The 21,850-nt window shown below is 38.3% G+C and overlaps 2 pseudogenes across 1 annotated transcript in view; one reads left to right on the top strand and one right to left on the bottom strand.

The window, feature by feature from the left end:
* The first annotated feature begins 1,231 nt into the window (after positions 1–1,231).
* LOC106008074 (olfactory receptor 10AG1-like) overlaps positions 1,232–21,850 on the top strand; it is a 144,617-nt pseudogene continuing 123,998 nt past the window's right edge. Inside the window, exon 1 of the transcript XR_015450012.1 lies at positions 1,232–1,678. The product of XR_015450012.1 is annotated as an olfactory receptor 10AG1-like (transcript). The remainder of the gene's footprint in view (positions 1,679–21,850) is intronic.
* LOC101704680 (olfactory receptor 5W2-like) lies at positions 11,328–12,298 on the bottom strand (annotated as a pseudogene).

Raw genomic sequence — 21,850 nt, 5'->3', positions numbered from 1 at the left:
GGGTCACTTATGGTTGGAAATTAATGCTCAACTCTTGAAAGCTGAGATAGCTTATCATGTACCAGTTTGACAAAAGAAGGCACTGGATCAGTCTCTTTCAAAATATCTGCTAATGCTTGAACATGTTAGAAATCCCAATATTCATTTGTTGTCTCTATAACTCCAGTTTGGCTTTGAATATAACTACTTTATCTTCCAACTTGAACAGTGTCATTCTCCTCTGGTGTGGCAGATTGCGTTCACTGAGCTAGCTGAACTTCTCATGAATGTGCAAGTTCTGGGAACTATTCTGTGTCCCTGAAATGTGCTACCAGTGGTGACTGCTTTTGCAAAAAATATCTCTGGATTGTCTCTCATAACTCTGGCTAGTGATGTAGTTTTGGAAAACAATCTCATTTCTGTATATAAGTTGTGCTTTTCTGCATTCATCTCCTCACAGAAATGAATGGATTCTAATGTGGTTGGTAATTTTAATCACATCCTATACAATATTGTTAACTTGATGTAACATTTTTCAGCCAGCCAGGTTCTCTATGGGAATGAGTTAGTCTAGACTCACATGCAGAAGCAACCTCTGTGACTTGAGGGGTGAACCAGAAAGCTGCCAGGTCATGGCAGTCTCTCCTTCCAGGCAAACACAGGTGCAGCACCATCAAATCAGTTTTACTGACATGTAATCATTCAAAGACTTAAGTAGCTCTTTAGCTGTGGTATTGGTTGGCAGGAAAAGAACATGTATATCCTCACACAGATCCTTGTGAAAAATTATCACATACACACAAACACACAAACTACAGTGATTCTTGGATCTTCTGTAACAATTTTGCTACAGTATCCCTCATATTTCATCAACTTGTCTACTTATTGTGATAGCTGTTAGAGTAAAACATGCAAGGTGTTGAACTGCAGACGTTTCCAAAATTTCACGACAAACATCCTCAGTAGCATGTAGGGCTAACTCTTCACCAATAGTAATGGGTTCTTAGTTTTAGAAATGTGATTAGCAACCAAGTATGGTGCTCTCAGTGTGGACACCTTTGATGAAGTGGTGGCCTGCTGTCGGGAGCAATGCTACATAATTTTAGGGTAAAATCATTTGGTTACCCTAGTTCTCCTGCCTACAGCCCAGCTATGGAATTCTGAGACATAATTCCATTTTGGCCTCTGGTCACAACTGAGACCTCAATGATCTGGTGGTGCTGTGATTCTCCAGGACAAGATTACACCAGCTGAAAATATCCTGGGAGGAACAAACATCTACTCAGTTCTTCATTGTTTTTGGATTGTTACATCTTGTTTACACGGAAGTACTGAACTCTCTGCAAGTCATTTGTTACATTTGTTTCTCCCAATGTACTGAATAAAAGGTGCAGTAAGCTGAGGGCTTTCGTCTTTGCTGCCCAGAGCAGCACTGATCAGACCCAGAGCTCAGCTTCTTTTCAGTCTCATTTTTCTACCTTTCCTGTATTTGGCCCTGTGCTGCTGTGGCTTGCAGCAGACTAGGACTTACTGCAGAGTTTCTAGTAATGTCCCTTTTCCCTGTTCCCTACATTTGGCACCCAACTTGGATGTGAATCAGATCCAGGAGGGAACTCGCCTGTGAGACAAACTTGGAGTAAAAGAGACACCACACGGATCTCCGAGGATGATTTCCGGACTCAGACAAGGGACATTGGTGGTAAGTGTGTCCAGCTGGGGGTAATTTTCTATCTTTGCTGAGTTACAACTATGGGTCAGTCTCTGTCATCAGAGCAGCATAACTTTGCCAAGTTACTTAAGTCACTGTTAAAGCAAGCTATGTACCCAGTATCTAAAGTTGCTGTGATAGATTTGTTAAAAGACATACGAATGTACATCCCATCTTTTCCCCAGGAAGGAACAACTAACTCAATAGCGTGGGAACATGTAGGTACTGTTCTCCGTGAGGCCCAGCAAAGGGGTGATCATCTCTCCCCCTGAACACTCCCCACTTGGGCCTTATTCCACTCTGCTCTCAAATTCTCTCAGTCAATTCAGGAAACCTCGGCTACCCCTCCCCCCACCAACCCTTCTGTCCAGGCTTCCCCTTGTTCAGCTTCTATGGTTTGTTTTCATCTCACTGCGGCTTCTGCTCCACCACCGCAGTGTACTGAGGAAGACTGTAATTCTCTAGCTCCTCAGCCATCTCACAAAGATCTAGCTGCCCCTCTTGTGAAGCCCACTTCTGGGGCCACTCCCTATTGCCACACCCTGCAAAAGGCTGTGACATCAAGCAAGGCAGTGGGAGGCCCTTTGTGCTTTCCTATCTCAGTTTTGCCTGATCCTGACAACTCAGAGGTGGACATGTATGTTCATGCCTTGTTTGATTTTAACATCCTAAAGGACCTCAGGCAGAGCGTGCTAACTAATGGAGTCCAAAGCCCCTATACAGTGGATTTGTTGGACAGTGTACTTCAGACTTATTCTCTGGTTCCTCATGATGTTTTTCACCTGGCAAAAATGTGCCTATCCACTGCTCAGTATCTCCACTTTGAAGTGGAACTGCATTCTTTAATCAGGGAACAGGCTCATAAAAATGCCCAGGGAGATGCTCAGTTGAGAGAAGTTACTATTGACATGTTATCGGGCACAGGTGACTTTTTGGATTTAAGCAGGCAGGCCTGTTGCCCAGCATTACTCTTTCACCAGCTAGAGGACCTCCTGCAGAGGGCTTGGGCTTCTGTGCCAGTTGATGGTGCGCTGGTGAAATCTTTTACTCAAATCATGCAAGGGACATTGGAAACTTACACAGGATTTGTAGCAAAATTACAACAAACTATTAAGAGACAGATTTCTAATTCCAAGGCAGCAGACATCCTGATTTTACAGCTAGCCTATGAAAATGCTAATATGGATTGCAAACAGGCAATAAATCCTGTTGCCTCCTCTAAAGATCTTGGAGCATATATTAAGGCATGCCAGAATACTGGGTCTCCTTTATACAATTCGGCTCTGATGGCTTAAGCCATCTCCCAACATTTACATGGTACACAGAGTGATTTAAAATGTTTTAATTGTGGAAAAATGGGGCATCTCAGAAAAAACTGCAAAATGAAAGTGGCTTTACAAGCTGACCCACAGCCACTGAGTCAGGCATCCAGAGAAAATGTTACTACCTGGCCTTTGCCCTTGATTCCAAAAAGGCATTCACTGGGCTAAAGATTGCCACTCCAGATATGATAGGCATGGTGCACTGCTGGTGGGAAACAGAAATTGAGCCATTCCTCGGGCTTGGGAAACAATAGGATCAGGGCCAGGGGCCTCCAGTGCTCCTGAGTCAGTGGTACCCAGTTCAGACCTGTGCACAAGTACAAAATCAGACAGCATGGGTGTCCAGAGGGACATTTCTTCCCTCATCAGGGGAACACTGGGGAGCTCATAGATCTTCCTGTTGCTCACAGAGTTTGCCTGCTGAGAGATGAGATGCTGGTATCTGTCCCCACAGGAATTCATGGACCTCCACCCCCCAGAACCATTGGTTTGATACTTGGAAAATTCTCTCTAACTTTGAAAGGCATTACTGTTATTCTGGCTATTGTTGATTCTGACTGTACCTCTGAATTGTGTGTTCCTGTTAGCTCCACAGGACTCTGGGTAATAGAAAAAGGAGATTACATTGCACAATTTTTGCTTTGCCTAAACCAAAATTAAATAAAGTTAGCTTTAAAAATTCCCAAGAGGGTCCTCAGCCAGAAATTCCTCAAGAAGAGATTTATTTCACCCAAGAGATTTCCAAAAACTGGCCCATGTGCAAAATTAAATTGAATGGCAAATTCTTTACAGGATTGATAGACACAGGTGTGGACATGTCCGCGATTGGCACATGTTTTTGGCCATCATCTTGGGGGGAAAACCAACTAAAACATTTCTGGTAGACCTTGGTGCCCCCCAACAAATTTTGCAAAGCTCCATTTCCCTGCCTTATGAGGGCCTGATGGTCAATTGGGACATATTTGTCCTTACATAGCTCCCATACCTGTAAATTTATGGGGCAGAGATTTATTGGAAGAATGGAGAGTTGTAGTGACTACTTTGCTCCCTGAAACTTCACTGGGCCAACAGATGATGTCTAAAATGGTATATGAACTGGGAAAGGGATTAGGCAAGCAACTTCAGGGAACAACACAGCCTGTAGAACAGAAACAAAAAAATAATCGCTTTGGAATTGGATATGATCAAAATTTTTAGTTGGGGCTGTTGAAGAAGTTTCTCCACCCAAGGCAGCCTTGCCTTTACAATGGAAATCAAATGATCCCATTTGGGTTAATCAATGGCCCTTACCACAGGAGAAAATAACTATTCTAGAGCAACTCATATTAGAACAATTTAACAAGGGGCATTTAGAACCATCTGTGAGCCCTTGGAATGCACCTATCTTTGTTATTCCTAAAAGGTCAGGGAAATGGCATTTGCTTCAGGACTTACATGCAGTTAATGCAAGCCTCATTCCAATGGGGGCACTGCAACCTGGGTTACCAAACCCAGTGGCAATCCCCCAGAAGTGGCCACTTATAATTATAGATTTAAAAGACTGCTTTTTTAACATTCCTTTGTGGCAAGTGACCAACCTCAATTTGCCTTTTCGGTACCTAGTATGAATTTTAAAGAACCAATGAAGCACATTCAGTGGACTGTGTTGCCTCAAGGAATGGCTAATAGCCCCACATTGTGTCAGCTTTTTGTAGCACAGGCTCTTCAAGCTACCCGTAAATTATTCCCTACTGTATATTTAACACATTATATGGATGACATATTAATCTCTGCGAATACACAACAGCTACTTTTACAGGCCTTTGCTATTGCAAAGAAGGATTTAGTGCATTTTGGATTGTGCATAGCACCCGAAAATGTTCAACTATCTGAGCCTTATATTTACCCAGGTACCTTGTTCACAGAGCGATCAGTTAAGCCACAAAAGATATAATTTAGGAGAGAGAAATTAAAAAGTTAAATGATTTTCAAAAATTATTAGGTGATATTAATTGGATTAGGCCTAAAATAGGGATAGCAACTTTTCAATTGCAGAATTTGTACGAAATATTACAGGGAGATTCTGATCTTAATTCCCCTTGAAAATTAACTCCAGAGGCACAAAAGGAGTTACAATTAATAGAACAAAGCATACATAACCATCAGGTTTTTCATATAAACTCTATCCAGTTCATTTGTTTGTGCTTAACACCCTCCACTCACCTACAGATTTAATAGGACAATGGTATGAGAAACAGGTCTTTTGCAGTTAGTGATATCTCTACAATTATATCTAGAGCAAATTGCAAAAGTGGTTTCCTTGGGACATAATCATACCCAACAATTATTTAGTGCTAACCTTCATTTCATCATTATCCCAATTGATAAGGATCAAATGCAGATGCTGCTACAAACTGCTTTATATTGGCAAGTAGCCTTTGCAGATTTCATTGGACAGATAGATAATCATTACCCTAGTGATCCTCTGTTTCAGCTTTTTTTGGCAACATGAGTTTATTCTTCCCAAGGTTACTCAATTTCAGCCATTTCAAGGTGTCTCAACCTATTTCACTGATGACTCCTCTAAGGGCCCAGCAGCAATTTGGAGCTCTTCCTTTAGTTATGTGTTGCCTACACCTGGTCTCTCTGCTCAGAGGTCAGAGTTGCTAGCCATTTTATTTCTGATTGAAAACTTCCCTCCCCAACCTCTTAATATTTTAAGTGATTCCTCCTATGCAGTTTGTTTGACTCAAAGACTGGAAAGAGCTATGGTCCTCTCTACCTTAGAACCTAAATTATTACACTTGTTTTTAAGATTACAAAAGGCTATATGTCAAAAAATTGCTCCTGCTTTAATAATTTGGGGGAGAGATTTTGCCTGTGTCCTGACAGATAAGGATGAAACCTTGTGGCTGCCCTCCTGGAATGTGCAAACATGGTTTATGCTGGTAGAACTGCCAACATCTCAGAGACCAGGGATAGCACCCTGCTGAGAGCAATGAGCCAGCTGCACATGAGTGACCCACCTCACCAGTGATGACTAACAAATCCACAGTGGGTCCAGGACTGAGATGATGCCCCCAGAGGAATAATAATTATAGATTTATGGTAAAAAACTTAAAAAAGGGAGAGGAAACTTGAAAATGTTCCTTTTACATTTATAGGTATAAAAGTGCTTGCATTCCTTCTGATTCTAATCTCAAGAGATCTCTGTTAATTGACTACAAAAGTTTTTGACCAGTCTTTTATACAATTATAAACCAGAAAATCATAAAAGGGATATTATAATTCAATTTGGCCAAATATATTTGAATGCACTCTAATATTATAAATTGTCTTATATGTTTGTCTGTTGTCTGTCCATCAGTACAGTTGAGTTCAATTTTTTTTTTCTCTTTTCCTTTTCATCTTTTGAAAAAATTTTTTTTCCTTAAAATATATTCACCTGTTATTGGATTAGCTTACAGATAAATGTTATTAAATTAAAGGCATGCCCTTCTTTCCCCAGGTTGCTAACTGATCAAAGTGCCATTGAGATTTATTTTTCAAAGTACATAGAGACTGTGGGTACTCCCTTTGGTGAATAAAGAAGTGGCCGCCTAGAAAATAATTATTCTAGTCTTAATTCACTAAAGGGACCCCCTAGTAATTTTCATAATCTTATGGGAGACACACTGCAATAAATATTATCTCTGTTATTATAAATTGATTACAGGCTGGGAATTTAGCTCAGTGGTTCTGCCGTCTGGCTCACAAGCACAAGAACCCAAGTTTGATCCCTGGTACCAAAAAAAAAAAATAAAAAATAAATAAATTGATTACATTGGTTATCATTGAAGTTTAAATTCTAAATATGTTATACAATGTTTATATTGGTTAAAGTTCTAAAAGTGTTATTGTGATATGTCTACATTGGTCATCTTCAAAAGATTAATTTCTGTGACATAAGCAAAAGACTGTTATCAGAAAGATGCTTTTGGTACCAAACTACATCGAAGAACACAGGATTTTATATAATTGTGACATTTATTACTGCTCCTTTTCTGGTGTACAAAATGTATTCATGCCCTCTAATTGTATGGGTCTTCCAACATATTGTTTATGATAATAACCTTTTGATTCAGATATTTGCCCTTCTCCTATGCTCCAGCCACCTATGATAATAAGCACACTTATAGGGTGATTTATTTCCCTTAGATTACATCCTATAAAAAGATAGCTACTTAGGGATCCAACCACAAGAACAACCATAATTGGCAATAATTACAGTTTAACTATATTTTTATTCCAAAATGTTTAATATCCAGGTAAAATTATAATAATTGAGTTCACTACTCCTCTTACAATGCTAATGTTATTGATCTTCTCTTCTGGGTGTTCAACAACCAAAGTTTAGAGACCAAAACTGAAGAGGTATCTGGTCTAAGAAGGCAGCCAGTATTTTGGCCCTGGCCCTCCAAGATCTACAACAATAGCAGAAAGATCCAGGTCATGAGAGAACCATCTTCAAGATCCTGAATTTTTGGTGAGTCACCCAACCTTCTGAGCAGGGAGGTTGCTGAACACCAAAACAGTAAAGATACAACAAAAAGTGTGCCAAAGGAATGTCTGTAACCTGGAGGAAAAATATCTCCCATGCTTTCGCAGGAAGCAACATGGTCAAGCAAGGCCATGACATATCCTGATGGCTGACACTGACAGAGGACCTAAGAGGCTCTAAGCATGGTTCCAAGACATTGCCTGAGGAGACTCAATTGACCTTGTTAGATAGCAAGAGGTTGATTTTATTTAATATAGATCTCACTGTAACTTGGTCTTAAACACCCAGTAGAAAAGTATAACTAAAGACAATAGTTATTTGAGTTCAACAAAAGTTTTAAGTATTTCAGCCAACAATGTTTAAAAAAATTAGATTTTTAATCCTTTTACAGCCCCAATTAAGATAAATTATGCTTATTATAGACAGCTAAGCCAGTCAAACACACTATAGATCCTCACAATATATAGGGACAAGCCATTGTTGGGTGTGCTCACTTTTCCTAAAAACACCTTCACATATAAACAAAAAGAAAGGGAGGTATGTCGGGAGCAATGATACATAATTTTAGGATAAAATCATTTGGTTAGGCTAGTTCTCCTGCCTACAGCCCAGCTATGGAATTCTGAGACATAATTCCATTTTGGCCTCTGGTCACAACTGCGACTTCAATGATCTGCTGATGCTGTGATTCTCCAGGACAAGATTACACCAGCTGAAAACATCCTGGGAGGAACAAACATCCGCTCAGTTCCTCATTGTTTTTGGATTGTTACATCTTGTTTATGCAGAAGTACTGAACTCTCTGCAAGTCATTTGTTACATTTATTTCTCCCAATGTACTGAATAAAAGGTGCAGTAAGCTGGGGGCTTTCATCTTTGCTGCCCAGAGCAGCACTGATCAGACCCAAAGCTCAGCTTCTTCTCAGTCTCATTTTTCTACCTTTCCTGTAATTTGCCCTGTGTTGCTGTGGCTCGCAGGAGACTAGGACTTACTGCAGAGGTTCTAGTAATGTCCCCATTCCCTGTTCCCTATAGTCTTCAATAATTGCTTCAGAGCATTGTGTCTGCATTTTGTTTAACTTTTTGCTTTTGAAAAACTCCAAAGGCTTGTCTTTTCATGAAGCGGCTTGGTCTCCATGTGGCAATGCCATTTTGAACATGTGATGGCTGTCTTGGGTAGCAAATTGGCACACATTATACAAAGTAGGCTTGCAAAATGTCAGTTACTTGTTGCATTAAACAAGTAATTTAAGCAGAAGAGCTGATATTTTCTTTGAGTGAAGCTTTTCCCCTTAGAGTCTTCAGTTTTATCATTGTGTCTTTCTCACTTTTCAAAGTAGCTTTCAAGTGTTGCTTGTTTTTAACTCATTTTGGGTAGTGTAAACTTGTGGGCTCAGCAAAATTGTTACTGAGAAGCATACAGCTTTGGGAAGAGGCATTGGCAGTAGTGGCATATAAGACATGATGGGCCATATGCAGACTAGCAGTTTACATTCTGACTTGGGGTGGGCAGTAGACACAGCTGCACTATTGAGCACACCAATTCATTTGCACTATAAATTTTGTCACCAGATTTATTGTCTGTGTGAGTCTGTTTTATTATTCATAGATAACTGGATTTTTACTGTCTTTACACCACAGAAGGGGCAGGGAGATCTCCAGCATTATAACTGCACTAATCCCATGCCTGAAGGTTTTACCTTATTAATTTACCACCTCCTAAAAGAATTCCTTCCTAAATTATTTGAGGACTTAAAATCTCAGTATAAAAAGAGGGCACCATAGCAGTGCTCATCACACACATTTGGAAATTTTAATAAAATATTATAGGTGGAAACTCATACATCATTTAGCCCAAAACAAGAATTCTTCATATTTTATTTTCTGTATTGCTGCCATCTAACATGAGATTGTTCTGTCTTCTAACATGATTCTCTCTCTCTCTCATTATAGTTTTTGTGCTGTGGATTGAAGTCTGTTTTCACAATAAGCTATATCCCTAGCACTTATTTATTTATTCATTCATTTATTTATAGACAGCTTCTCACTAAGTCCCTACGTTGTTCGGGCTGGGCCCATATTGCAATGCTCCTGCTTCAGCCTCACAGTGTGGCTGGGTTATATGTGTGCACCATCACACTAGGGTTCCTGGGGCTTTACTTATATTCTGAAATGTTTTGTAGACTGGAATATGTTACACTGATTGCTAGGACTGGCACCAGCTTCTATGACTGTAGTGGATATTTATATTCTCTTCTGTAGGGATTCAAATATATGGAAAATTTTTTTTTTCCAAGAAGTTCATTTGGTGCTTGACTCATCAGAAAAGGAGTCCAGAGAAAGATGAAAAAGGAAACTGTCAAGTCCACACATGGATGGATGCTGTGTATTCTGAAATTAATACTCACATCTTCGTATATTTTTTACCTTTTACACACAGGCATCTTATATAATTTCTTGAAGTTAATGGTAAAGTGTGGGTGTGGGTGGTGTTTTATGCATGTTCATCACATATCACACCCTCAGTCAGTTTTGTGTTATCAACATATGATAAGCAGTCAAAACTCATATTATTTTTGGTTTTATTTTTTTCTCATTTTCCCCCAGATATGATATGTATTTTTTGTATAACAGGGATTAAATGCTCAGTCCTGGGGGATGGAGCTTACATGCTCATATAAGAAAATGATTTAAGAAAAATGTAACATTAAATTAAATACTGAGTTAGGGCCATGGTGTTGAACAATGAAGAGAAGCATTTAACCAGGACAAGAATGGAAAAGAAAAAAATAAACCAGAAAGAGATAGAGAGAATGATGTCCATAATGTCAGAACTCAGATGTGCTTTATGTGGGATTTTTAATTTTACCATGTGTATGATAATTAATTCTATCAGGACATACAAGATAAATAAATGAATCTGATGCTGGCAAAAGGAGGGGTGGAGGGGAAGCTGAAAAAGAAGTGAGATGCCTTGTACATATGTACCAACTCCCCACAATGAATGTATCCATTATGCATTGCAAACATGTGGTAATACAAATTAAAAATAAATAAAACTCAAAGATCTGTAAAAAAGTAGATTAAGATGTGTTACATATACCAACTCCTCATGATGAGTTAGTCATTCTGTACTGTAAACATGTACAATAAAGATAATTTTAAACAAAAATGAGCTATTTTTTATATGCTAACTTCATTGAATTTCTTTGGTTTCCATATATCATGAAACAGTACAGCTCATGCTTTCTCTAATTGTCAAGCCATCTGCCTAAAATCATGTTTTTTCCCAAAATGCTAATTTTTAGCTCCAAGACTGACTGAATATTTCCATCCATGGAAGTCTTTCTCCAGAACACTGGATTTGTATTTTCTCTGGATCTTACCCAACATTCTCTTTATTTCAGTATTGTTTAGAGTATTACAGTGGATTACTTGAGTGCTCAGCATAGGGAAAGTCTGTTCTTTCCCTCTAAAATATAAGATGCGCCTGTAATATAATAATGGAATGACATCTAACATACAGCACAAAAAGACAATGAGTAAAGAGTTGACACACCTGACTATAAGCTAAGCTAAATTAAAAAAATGAGAGAATGAAAAATGGCACAATTGAGAGAATCCAGAAAACATTACACAAATTAATTCAAGGCAAAAATGAAGCATGACAAGTTTGGAAATCTGCAACATTTTCTTATAATTGGGGGTCAGTACAAAGGCTTGTCTCAGTAAACTTAACTACATATATAGTACAATTTGCTCTGTAGCAGGCCAGATATTTTTTCAAAACAACCACCATTATATGTCTTACATGTAGATATAATACAATCATTTAAAACCACTTTTTGTTTCTCAGCTTCTGCAGGGTCTCTTTCACATCCGTGTTCCTTAGACTGTAAATCAGAGGGTTCAGCCTGGGAATCACCAGGGTGTAAAACAGTGAGGTCATTTTGTCCTGATCTAGGGAGTAGGAAGAACTGGGACAGAAGTTTGTGAATAGCATGGTTCCCTGGAGAATGGAAACTGCAGTGAGGTGGAAGGCACAGGTGGAGAAAGCTTTGACCTTCTCTTCAGCAGAGTGGATCTTTAAAACAGATAAGATGATATAGCAATAGGAAACAAGGACTCCTGAAATTGTGCACAGTTCTATAAAACCAAAAATAGTGAAAATGACCAGCTCATTGATCTGAGTATCTGAACAAGATCTTAAGAGGAGAGGAGGGATATCACAGAAGAAATGATTAATCCCTTTAGACCCACAGATACACAGGCAGAATGTCAGCATGGTGTGTATCAGAGGATCTGCCAGTCCCACCAGGGTAAACCCCAGCCAGGAGCTGGGTGCACAGCATGCTGGACATGTGGGTTGTGTGCAGCAGGGGTCTGGTGATGGCCTCCTACCAGTTGAAGGCCATCACTGCCAGCAGCACACACACACACAGCATCAGTGAATACACAGAAGGTGAAGAATTGCAGAGTGCAGCCAATGAAGGGAATCAATCTGTTCTCAGCAAGCAGGTCCACCAGTATCGTGGGGCCAACTGCATTGGAGTAGCAGAGATCAGAGAATGAGAGTTGACTGAGGAAAACATACATGGGCATGTGCATCCAGGAATCCACTCTGATTAAAATGATCATTCTGAGATTAGTCAGGAGAATAATGAGATAAACTACTGAAAGTGACAAAAATAGAACTACTTTCATTTCAGAATTATTGGTAATTCTCAAGAGAAAGAATTCTGGTAATGATAAACAATTTCCACTGTTCATTCTTCTTTGTTCTTATTAGAAACTGCTGGAAAATTGACAGGACAAAGATAGATTAACTATTGATTTTTCTACATATCCATATGATTGAAGCAGAACATGCTTCATTCCTATAAACTTTTCTTTCAATAATAAACATCCAAGGAATGTGCCACTGTGAAAGTCTTACTCTGCCTTATAGAATGAAGAACATGGATAACAGATGCACATTTACACCATAATGTTAAGTGAAGTAAATAAAAAAACCCCAAGCTTAAATATTGCATGATTTCTCCTATACAGAAATGCTAAATATAATTAAAGAGCAAAATACTAGCTAGATAACAGCAGGTAGGGAGGTAGATCTTGATCAACTGGCAAGAGGATGAAGAGATGGAAAGAGGAGAAGGGAGATGAAGGGAAGCGTAGAATTAAGATTGTTACATACGCATACCAAATCCCTCCTAACAATGTACTGCAAACATGCACCAAATCAAATAAAAATGCAGTGAAAATGATGTTTCATCAAGCTAAAAAAAACAAAAGCTTCTTAAGAAGTTAATCAACCTTGATTATACATTTAATTACACTTCTTGAGCCATGTGACTTACTCTATGCTAGCACTATCTATGTAAGAATTGACATGAATTCAAACTTGGATCTTAGATTCAAAATGATAGAAAAATATAGAAGTAGCAAGATCATCCAAGAGAGAATACTTTGTCCCATATACTGGACAAAAGAATAATAATTATTACTTTGTTTAAGAAGCATTGTCTAGTTCATTGCAGCTGATGATATCGCATATAAAATATTTTACATTGTGTTGTCCAGGTTTCATTAAAAAATTAAAATATTTATACACTGTTTTGTCAAACACTGTCACTTGATTTATGTGGCTTACATTACCCCTTTTTCTTTTTTAATTTTTATTAAATTCTTTTATTGGTACCTTGTAGGTATACAACACAATTACATTTCTCATTGGGAACTTGTACCTTTACTTGATGCATCTTGGTTGTTATTTTTTCCCCATTCCTAGCCCTCCCTTCACACCCTCCACCCTTCCCTATTTACAAAGACTTTATTTCCATTTTTTCCATTTCTCATCATTTTTTCCTTTCCCTTCTTTCCTTTCCCCTGCCCCTCCCACTACCCCTACCCCTTTGGACCTTTTCTTCCTATGTTGGATTATCGATTATTCATTCTAATCATTGGTACATTTTAGGTATACAATATAATGACATTCATCATTGGAAATTTGCACCTTTACATAGTCTCTCTTGGTTCTTATTTTTCACCCTTGCCCAGGCCTCCCTTCAACCCCTCCATTCCTCCCTATTTACAAAGATTTTGTTCCTATGATGGGACCCGCCGTCACTAGTTGAACAGTACCTGAGAGGAGGGGTGAGGATGAAAGAAAAAACACACTTCAAAAGAAAAAAGACAGAGTCTTCAGGGCTCCCAAGACCGAACTACGAGTTTATTTTTCCCTTCCCTTTTATAGAACCCGTGAGTTTGTTACAGGTGAATTTTGTTGTTACAGCTGAGTTTGGTTGTTACATCATGACCCTTATCCAGGGACACCTGCTTTCCTGCTTTCCAGTCCCTTGGCAATTCCCCACCCTCATGGACCTTCCCGTTTCTCCGGGCTACAGAACATTCATCACATTCCAGGGCAATCTCTGAAGGTAAACATCCAATTTAGGTAAGGACGCGGTTCCTCATAACATAGTCTCCATACAATGGAGGGTAAGATTCAAAATGGAGTCTCCTTAGCTACCACCGCTCCCCACATTCCTATTTTTCCATTTTCTCATATTAATCCTATTCCCTTCTATCCTTTCCCCTAGCCCTCCAACTTCCTTCCCCTTTGCCCCTTTTCTTCCTATTTCACATAACCTATTATACATTTAGTCCTTATTTATACTTTCAGTTTCTCACACCAGAGAAATTATTCAGTATTTATACATGTGTGTCGTATTTATTTCACTTAAGAGTATCGCCTCAATGTGCATCCACTTAGCTATAAATGTCTCTAATTTCTCATTTTTGATGGCTGAGTAGTACTCCATTTCATAAAAATCCTACATTTTCTTTATCCAGTCTCCAGTTGATGGGCATTTGGGCTGTTTCCAAGTTTTAGCTATCACAAACTATGCTGCTATGAACATGGGTGCACATATATCACTGTGGTATGATTCTTTTAATTCTTTGGGGAAGATCCCCAGCAGTGGAATAGCAGGGTCAAATGGGATTTCCAGTCCTAGTTCTTTGAGGTATCTCCATACTGATTTCCACAGTGCTTGCACCAGTCTACACTCCCACCAGCAGTGGAGCAGGGTTCCTCTTTCCCCACAGCCCCGCCAGCATTAGTTATTGGTTGATTTCATGATAGCAGCCATTCTTTCTGGAGTGAAGTGGAATCTCAGCGTTGTTTTCATTTGCATCTCTCGAATGACCAGTGATGTTGAACATTTTTTCATGTATTTATTTGCTATTTCTACTTCTTTGTCTGAGAAATGTCTATTCATTTCAGATGCCCATTTTCGGATTGGGTCTTTCAATTTGGGAGGTCTGATCTTTTTCAGTTCTTTATAGATTCGAGATAGTAGACCTTTGTCTGAGGAAGAGCAGGTGAAGATTTTTTCCCACATTGAGGGTTGTCTCTTCATACTACTGGTGGTTTCTCTTGCTGTGCAGAAGTCTTTTAATAAGAAGAGATCCCACTTGTTTATTGTTTGTGCTAGTTCACGGGCAACTGAGGTTTTGTTCATAAAATCTTTTCCTACACTGATGTCTTCAAGGGTTCTACCTAACCTCTGTTCCAACTGGTTCAGAGTTTCTATTTTAATATTTAGATCTTTAATCCATTTTGATTTTTAGTTTAGTACATGGTGAGAGATACAAATCTAGTTTTAATCTTTGGCAAGTTGAAGCCCAATTTTTCCAGCACCATTTATTAAAGAGGCTGTCTTTCCTCCAGTGAGGGTGTTTGGCTCCTTTATCGAAGATGAGATGGCTGAGTGTATTTGGCCTTGTTTCTGCATGTTCTAATCTGTTCCACTGGTCCTCAAGTCTGTTTCTTTGCCAGTACCATGCTGTTTTTATCACAATAGCTTTGTAGTAGAGTTGCAGGCTGGGAATTGTGATACCCCCTGCCATGTCTCTGTTACTTAGAATTGCTTTTTCTATTCTGGGTCTCTTCTTGTTCCAAATGAATTTTTGGATAGTTTTCTCAAGGACTTTGAAGTATGCTGCTGGTATCTCAATTGGAATTGCATTAAATCTATATAGCACTTTTGGAAGTATGACCATTTTCACTATATTAATCCTTCCTACCCAGGAGCAGGGGATGTCTGTCCATTTTCTGATATCATCTTCAATCTCTCTTTTCAGAGTGTCATAGTTTTCAGAGAAGAGGTCTTTGATTTCTTTTGTTAGGATGATTCCTAGGTATTTCAGTTTTGTGGATGCTATTGTGAAAGGAATTATTTGGCCTGTTTCTCTCGCAGTGAGTCTGTCATTGGTGTAGAGGAAAGCTATTGATTTTTGTGTGTTGACCTTGTAACCAGCTACTTGACTGAATTTGGTTATTAAGTCTTGAAGACTTTTGGTGGAGTTCTTGGGGTCTTCTATATAGAGTATCATGTCATCTGCAAATAATGACAATTTGACTTCTTCATTACCTATCTTTATTCCTTTTATTTCTTTCTCTTGTCTAATTGCCATGGCTAATGTTTCCAAAACTATATTGAACAAGAGTGGTGATAGTGGACATCCTTGTCTTGTTCCTGATTTTAGTGTGAAGGATTTCAGTTTTTGACCACTTAGTATGCTATTGGCTGTTGGTTTTTCATAGATGGCTTCTATCAGTTTGAGGTAGAGACTATCTATTCCAATTTTTTGTAGGGTTTTTATCATAAATGCATGTTGGATTTTGTCAAATGCTTTTTCTGCATCTATTGAGATAATCATATGGGTTTTGTCCTTGGCTCTGTTGATATAGTGTATTACATTGATTGATTTGCATAGGTTGAACCCTCCCTGCATCCCTGGGATGAATCCCATTTGATCAGGGTGTATGATCTTCTTCCTGATCTTCTGCATTCTGTTTGACATTATCTTATTAAGGATTTTTGCATCTATGTTCATAAGTGAGATTCGCCTATAGTTCTCTTTTTCGGTTGGGCCTTTCTCTGCTTTGGGAATTAAGGTGATGCTTGCTTCCAGGAATGAATTTGGGAGTATTGCTTCCCTTTCAATTTCATTGAAGAGTTTAAACAGTAGTGGCAGCAGTTCCTCTCTAAATGTCTTGTAGAATTCAGCAGTGAAGCCATCAGGGCCCGGGCTTTTCTTAGTTGATAAGTTTTTAATTACAGTTTCAATTTCATTGGTTGATATTGGGTTGTTCAAAATTTTTAGGTCTTCTTCCTTCAACTTTGGTAATTCATATGTATCTAGGAATCTGTCCATTTCTTCTGTGTTGTCCATCTTATTGGTGTATAGGTTCTGGAAGTAGGTATTGATGATTCTCTGTATTTCTGCTGGGTCTTTTGTCATTTCACCCTTTTCATTCCTAATTGCATGATTTGGGCCTTTCCTTTTTCTGACAAGGTTGGCTAAAGGTTTGTCAATTTTGTTGATTCTTTCAAAGAACCAACTCTTGGCTTCATAGATTTTTTGTATCATTGTCTTAGTCTCCATTGCATTGATTTCTCCTCTGATCTTTATAATTTCCTCCCTTGTATAAGCTTTGGGGTTGTCCTGCTCTTCTTTTTCTAGAAGCTTGAGATTCAGCATCAAGTTGTTTAATTGGGCTCATCCTGTTTTCCTAATATGTGTATTCACTGCTATGAATTTCCCTCGTAAGCCTGCTTTCATTGTGTCCCATAGATTCCGATATGTTGTATTGTCATTGTCATTTAATTGAAGGAACTGTCTGATTTCTTCTTTAATTTCCTCTGTGACCCATTGGTTATTCAGAAGTGTGTTGTTCAATTTCCACATTTTCAGGAAATTTTTTGAGTTTCTTTTGCTATGGATCTCCAATTTCATCACACTATGGTCTGATAATATACAGGGGATAACTTCAATTCCTTTGCACTTACTTAAACATGTTCTATGTGTGAGTATGTGGTCTATTTTGGAGAAAGTCCCATATGCAGCTGAGAAGAATGTGTATTCTGATTTTGTGGGAGTGGAAGACTCTGTAAACATCTTTTAAGTTCATTTGTTCAAGAGTTCGATTGAGTTCTAGTATTTCATTACTTATTTTTAGTCTAGTTGATCTATCTATTCTTGACAGTGGGGTGTTCAGGTCCCCCATTACAATTGTATTAGTGCATATATGATTTTTCATGTCCAGTAGTATTTGTTTTATATAGTTGTGTGCACTCGTGTTTTGTGCATAGATATTTATGATTGTCATCATTTCCTCTTGGATTCTTCCCTTTACAAGGATGTAGTGTCCTTCTTCATCTCTCTTAATCAGTGTTTGTTTGAAATCTACTTGATCTGCAAAGAGGATAGCTACTCCTGCTTTTTTTTTTTGTTCTTGTCGCATGGACTGTTGTTTTGCACACTTTAACTTTCAGTCTATGAGTTTCCTTTTGAATTAAATGTGTTTCTTGTATGAAGCATATTGTTGGGCTTTTCTTCTTGACCCATTCTGCCAGTCTATTTCTTTTGATTTGTGAATTAAGACCATTAACATTGATGGTTATAACTGAAATGTATTGACTTGTCTTTTCCATGACTTTTTCTTTTTGTTGGGTTCTCCCCCTTTAAATTTAATTTCTTGTCATGCCAGATAGGTTCATTCTGCTTTGCTTCCTGGGGGTGTGATCCTCAATGTCTTTTCCTAGGATCTTGTGTAAAATTCTTTGGAGTGCTGGTTTGGTATTCACGAAGTTCCTAAGGTGCTCTTTGTCATGAAAGTATCTTATTTCTCCATCCATTTTGAAAAATAATTTTGAAGGGTACATCAATCTGGGTTGGAGGCTGTTTTCTTTTAGGGCTTGGAATATGTCACTCCAAGCTTTTCTTGCCTTGATTGTTTGTGCTGAGAAGTCTGCTGTGATTCTGGTGGGCTTTCCTTTGTAGGTGATTTGTTTCTTTTCTCTAACTGCTTGGAGAACTTTGTTCTTCCGCTGTGTTTCTGGAATCTTAACAATTATATGCCTATGTGTTGATTCTTTTTGATCAAGGCTATTTGGAGTCCTATATGCCTCACTTATCTGTATGTCAAGCTCTTTTCCCCTGCTTGGGAAGTTTTCTGCCTTTATTTCTGTTAAGAGATTTTTTTATGTCATCTCCACTCTCTCCTGTTTCTTCATTGAGCCCAGTCAGTCTTATGTTATTCTTCTTTGCATCATCTAGCAGCTGCTGGATTGATTTCTCATGTTCCCTTATCATTTTGAAGCAATTTTTCTTTCCCGGTCACTAATTACAGTCTTATCTTCTATATCTGAAATTCTGTCCTCACATTGGCTCATTCTGCTGTGTAGACTTTCAATGGAGTTTTTCATGTCCTGGAAATCTATTTGCATTTGTTTTATCGATTCCATTTGTTTCTTATGTTGGGATTCTGTCATGTTCCTGAGCTCCTTTCTAGATTTATTAATCATGTCTTGCACTAGGAGCACAATTTCTCCTGTTATCTGAGAAATTATTTCTGATTTCATTTTTTCCAGATCCTCTGTTGTTGCCAGTTCAGTGGGTCCAGGTGGTTGAGTATCAGAGTGTTCCATCTCATTTCCCTTTGGGGTTTCTGTAGGTGTTCTGGAAGTTTGGTTTTGAGACTTATTTATGTGTTTTTTCATTTCAACTGGGGCGTGGGGCTGTTAGCACCTGCATGGATTGCCTCTTCTGAGCTGGGGGAGGTGGGACAGGGGTCGGGAGCAGCAGTAGGGATGGTGGCCCAAAAGCCCTTTCCTCTTGGCTGGGAGCAGTGGGAGGGATGGTGGCCAGGAAACCCTTTCCTCTGGACCAGGAGCAGTGGGATGGTGGCTCAGAAGCCCCTACCTCTGGGCCAGGAGCAGCAGGACTCAGTACCTTGGTCTGGTGGTCTGGTGTCCTCTGTGTCTTTGTAGTGTGGAACCAGTTGTCTGCCTTTCTGCAGTGGGGTGATTCCGTGTCTTCCATCTGACTCAGGACCTCGGTAGGGCATGCACAGACCTGCCTGTCTGCAGCAGGCTGATTCAGTGTGTTCTGCACGACTCAGGCCCTCAGTAGGGTGTGGGCAGACCTGCCTGTCTACAGTGGGTTATTCGGTATCTTCTGCACAACTCAGGACCTGATATTACCCCTTTTTCTACTTCATCCAACTATGCAAACAAATCCATTGAAAAGGGAAAGAGATACTATAATATCAAGTGGGGACAGCAATATATAATAATTAAACTGGCTTATCATTGGTTTTTAATTTGAATTTTCATTAAAAAGAAAATGGACAGAGATAATAAAATTCTTACATGTACAAACTTCTATTTCTCATGCTTATATTATTATTTGTGTACATGTGTGGATGAAGTTTCCAGTATATATTCTTATACATAAAAATTGGAAGAGGGGTAGTCTTTATTTCTTTTAGTACTTATTATGGTAAGGACTTCAGTTTACATAAATGTGTATGTTTTACTTGTTAATTCTGATTATTTATATAAAACTAGAACAAATATAAATTTGAAAGTATCACATAACTTGTGGAGTTACTTTTACAAGGAGTGGACTAGTATATATCTGCATTAAAATATGATTAAGTAAAAAGTTTACAATTCCTATACAAAGGAAAAATGAAATTGATCACATTCACACAGGTCTAGCAAGAATACATCTAAATACAGCCATTAGAATAAAGTTTATTTTACTAAGTAATCAGCTATAGAATCCTTCAAATATACATTCCTCAAGACTTATTTCTCCACTTGAGAAAGAAAGCAGAGTTCTAATTTTCCTGGGTTGATTAAACATGGGCATTCATAAACACCTGGTACAAGAAAATCTCCCTTCCCTTTCTCTTGTGCCTGAACAGTATGCAGATCATATTTATTTTCACTTGTTACTACTGGGACTTAAATCGTGTCAGCCTCTCCTTTGGTTCTTTTGTGCTATCCCAACATAATTAATTGAATTCCTGGATCAGGTGCAATATTTTCCTCTGGGACTCCTGCAATATATTCATAGGGCCGAACTTTTATTTCTTTACCATCATCAGGAAATTAATATCGGGAACTCTCTAGATTTTTTTTAACACAATGATTCAAGGTGTTATAAATTCATGCCTTCTTTGAGTGAAATCACACATCAAATGAAATTGAAGTACATCCTGTACTTAACAATTTCCATATTTTTTTCTGAAGAAGAACACTACATCCTAGTAAAGGGAACAATCCAAGAGGAAGACATGACAATCATCAACAACTTCATTATACAGATATCAAAAGAGATCCATGCATAATCAGCTCACATCAGGAATTTTATAGGCATATCTGTCTAACAATGCACTTGTTCTCAATGGTTTCTCACTAAAATGCTATAAGAAAAAATACATATCTCTTTTTGAAAAGCAATCTCTTGTGAACTCTCATGGATTATTACAGTGTATTTATGCTAATTTCACAAATATTAATGAGTCTTGGACTTCTAAGGGAATTGGAGAGGTCATCCAATCCCATCTCTACACCAAGTCAATATCCTAGCAGAATTTGAGTGCAATAAAGTCCAATAGAAATAGCTACCAGGTTGATAAAAAAAATCTGTTTTATTCATTGTAGTGGGACATTTCAATATTTTTAGCACTGGTCTCAAAAGTCCTGCCTTATCACAGAATTCTAGGAATCAAATAGAAACTAAATGTCCTTGTGCAACAAGGCTGTGATGCACAGAAGCCATGGGGCAGCCTCTGTGCACTGTGTTCCATCTTCTATGGGACATTTCATGACATGTGAATGATGGCTGCATGAATAGAGTTTAGCAAATTCATTAAAGACACCTAATGAATATAATGAATAATTATCTACCTCATATGTCCTGTCTTAACGTAGTTACCTTAATTTTTAGTGAAAAGCAAGTAAATGAATAATTTGATGTATAAAATTTATAACAACTGAGAGATATAAAGAAATGTATGCTCACAAATATTGTAACTCATTGTTATCTTGAGACTGACCTGACAGTAGACAGGGGCAATATTTCCCTATAATGAAGGAATAACAAATAGAAATGACTAAAATATTATTTATTTAGGGAAAGATGTTTTAGTGATACACTGCAATTTCTTTTCCTGTTTTATTGTCATTCTTTGGCTAATAGCACTGATAGAAAAATAACTTTTTTCCAGAGGGGGAATTATTGGAGACAGATCCAAAGTAACTAATTTTAATGTTTCCCACACATTAAAGACACATGCGATTGTGCTCCCCAGGAACTTTACTATCCGTATCTTCTTCTCTGACATATATTAGAAAGAATGGATAATCCTTTTAGTACAAAAAATATGGAAGGTATTTTTGGCACCTATTAATTTTGCCATCATGTTATTCACTGTCTCCAAGGAAAACAATTCTCTTCAGT

Source organism: Heterocephalus glaber, unplaced genomic scaffold (assembly GCF_053883595.1).
Source record: "Heterocephalus glaber isolate CG9 unplaced genomic scaffold, H.glaber_assembly_v1.0 deba00000896, whole genome shotgun sequence".
Classification (NCBI taxonomy): Eukaryota; Metazoa; Chordata; class Mammalia; order Rodentia; family Bathyergidae; genus Heterocephalus; species Heterocephalus glaber.
The sequence above is the reverse complement of the archived record's forward strand: the minus strand, read 5'-3'. Positions and strand labels throughout refer to the sequence as shown.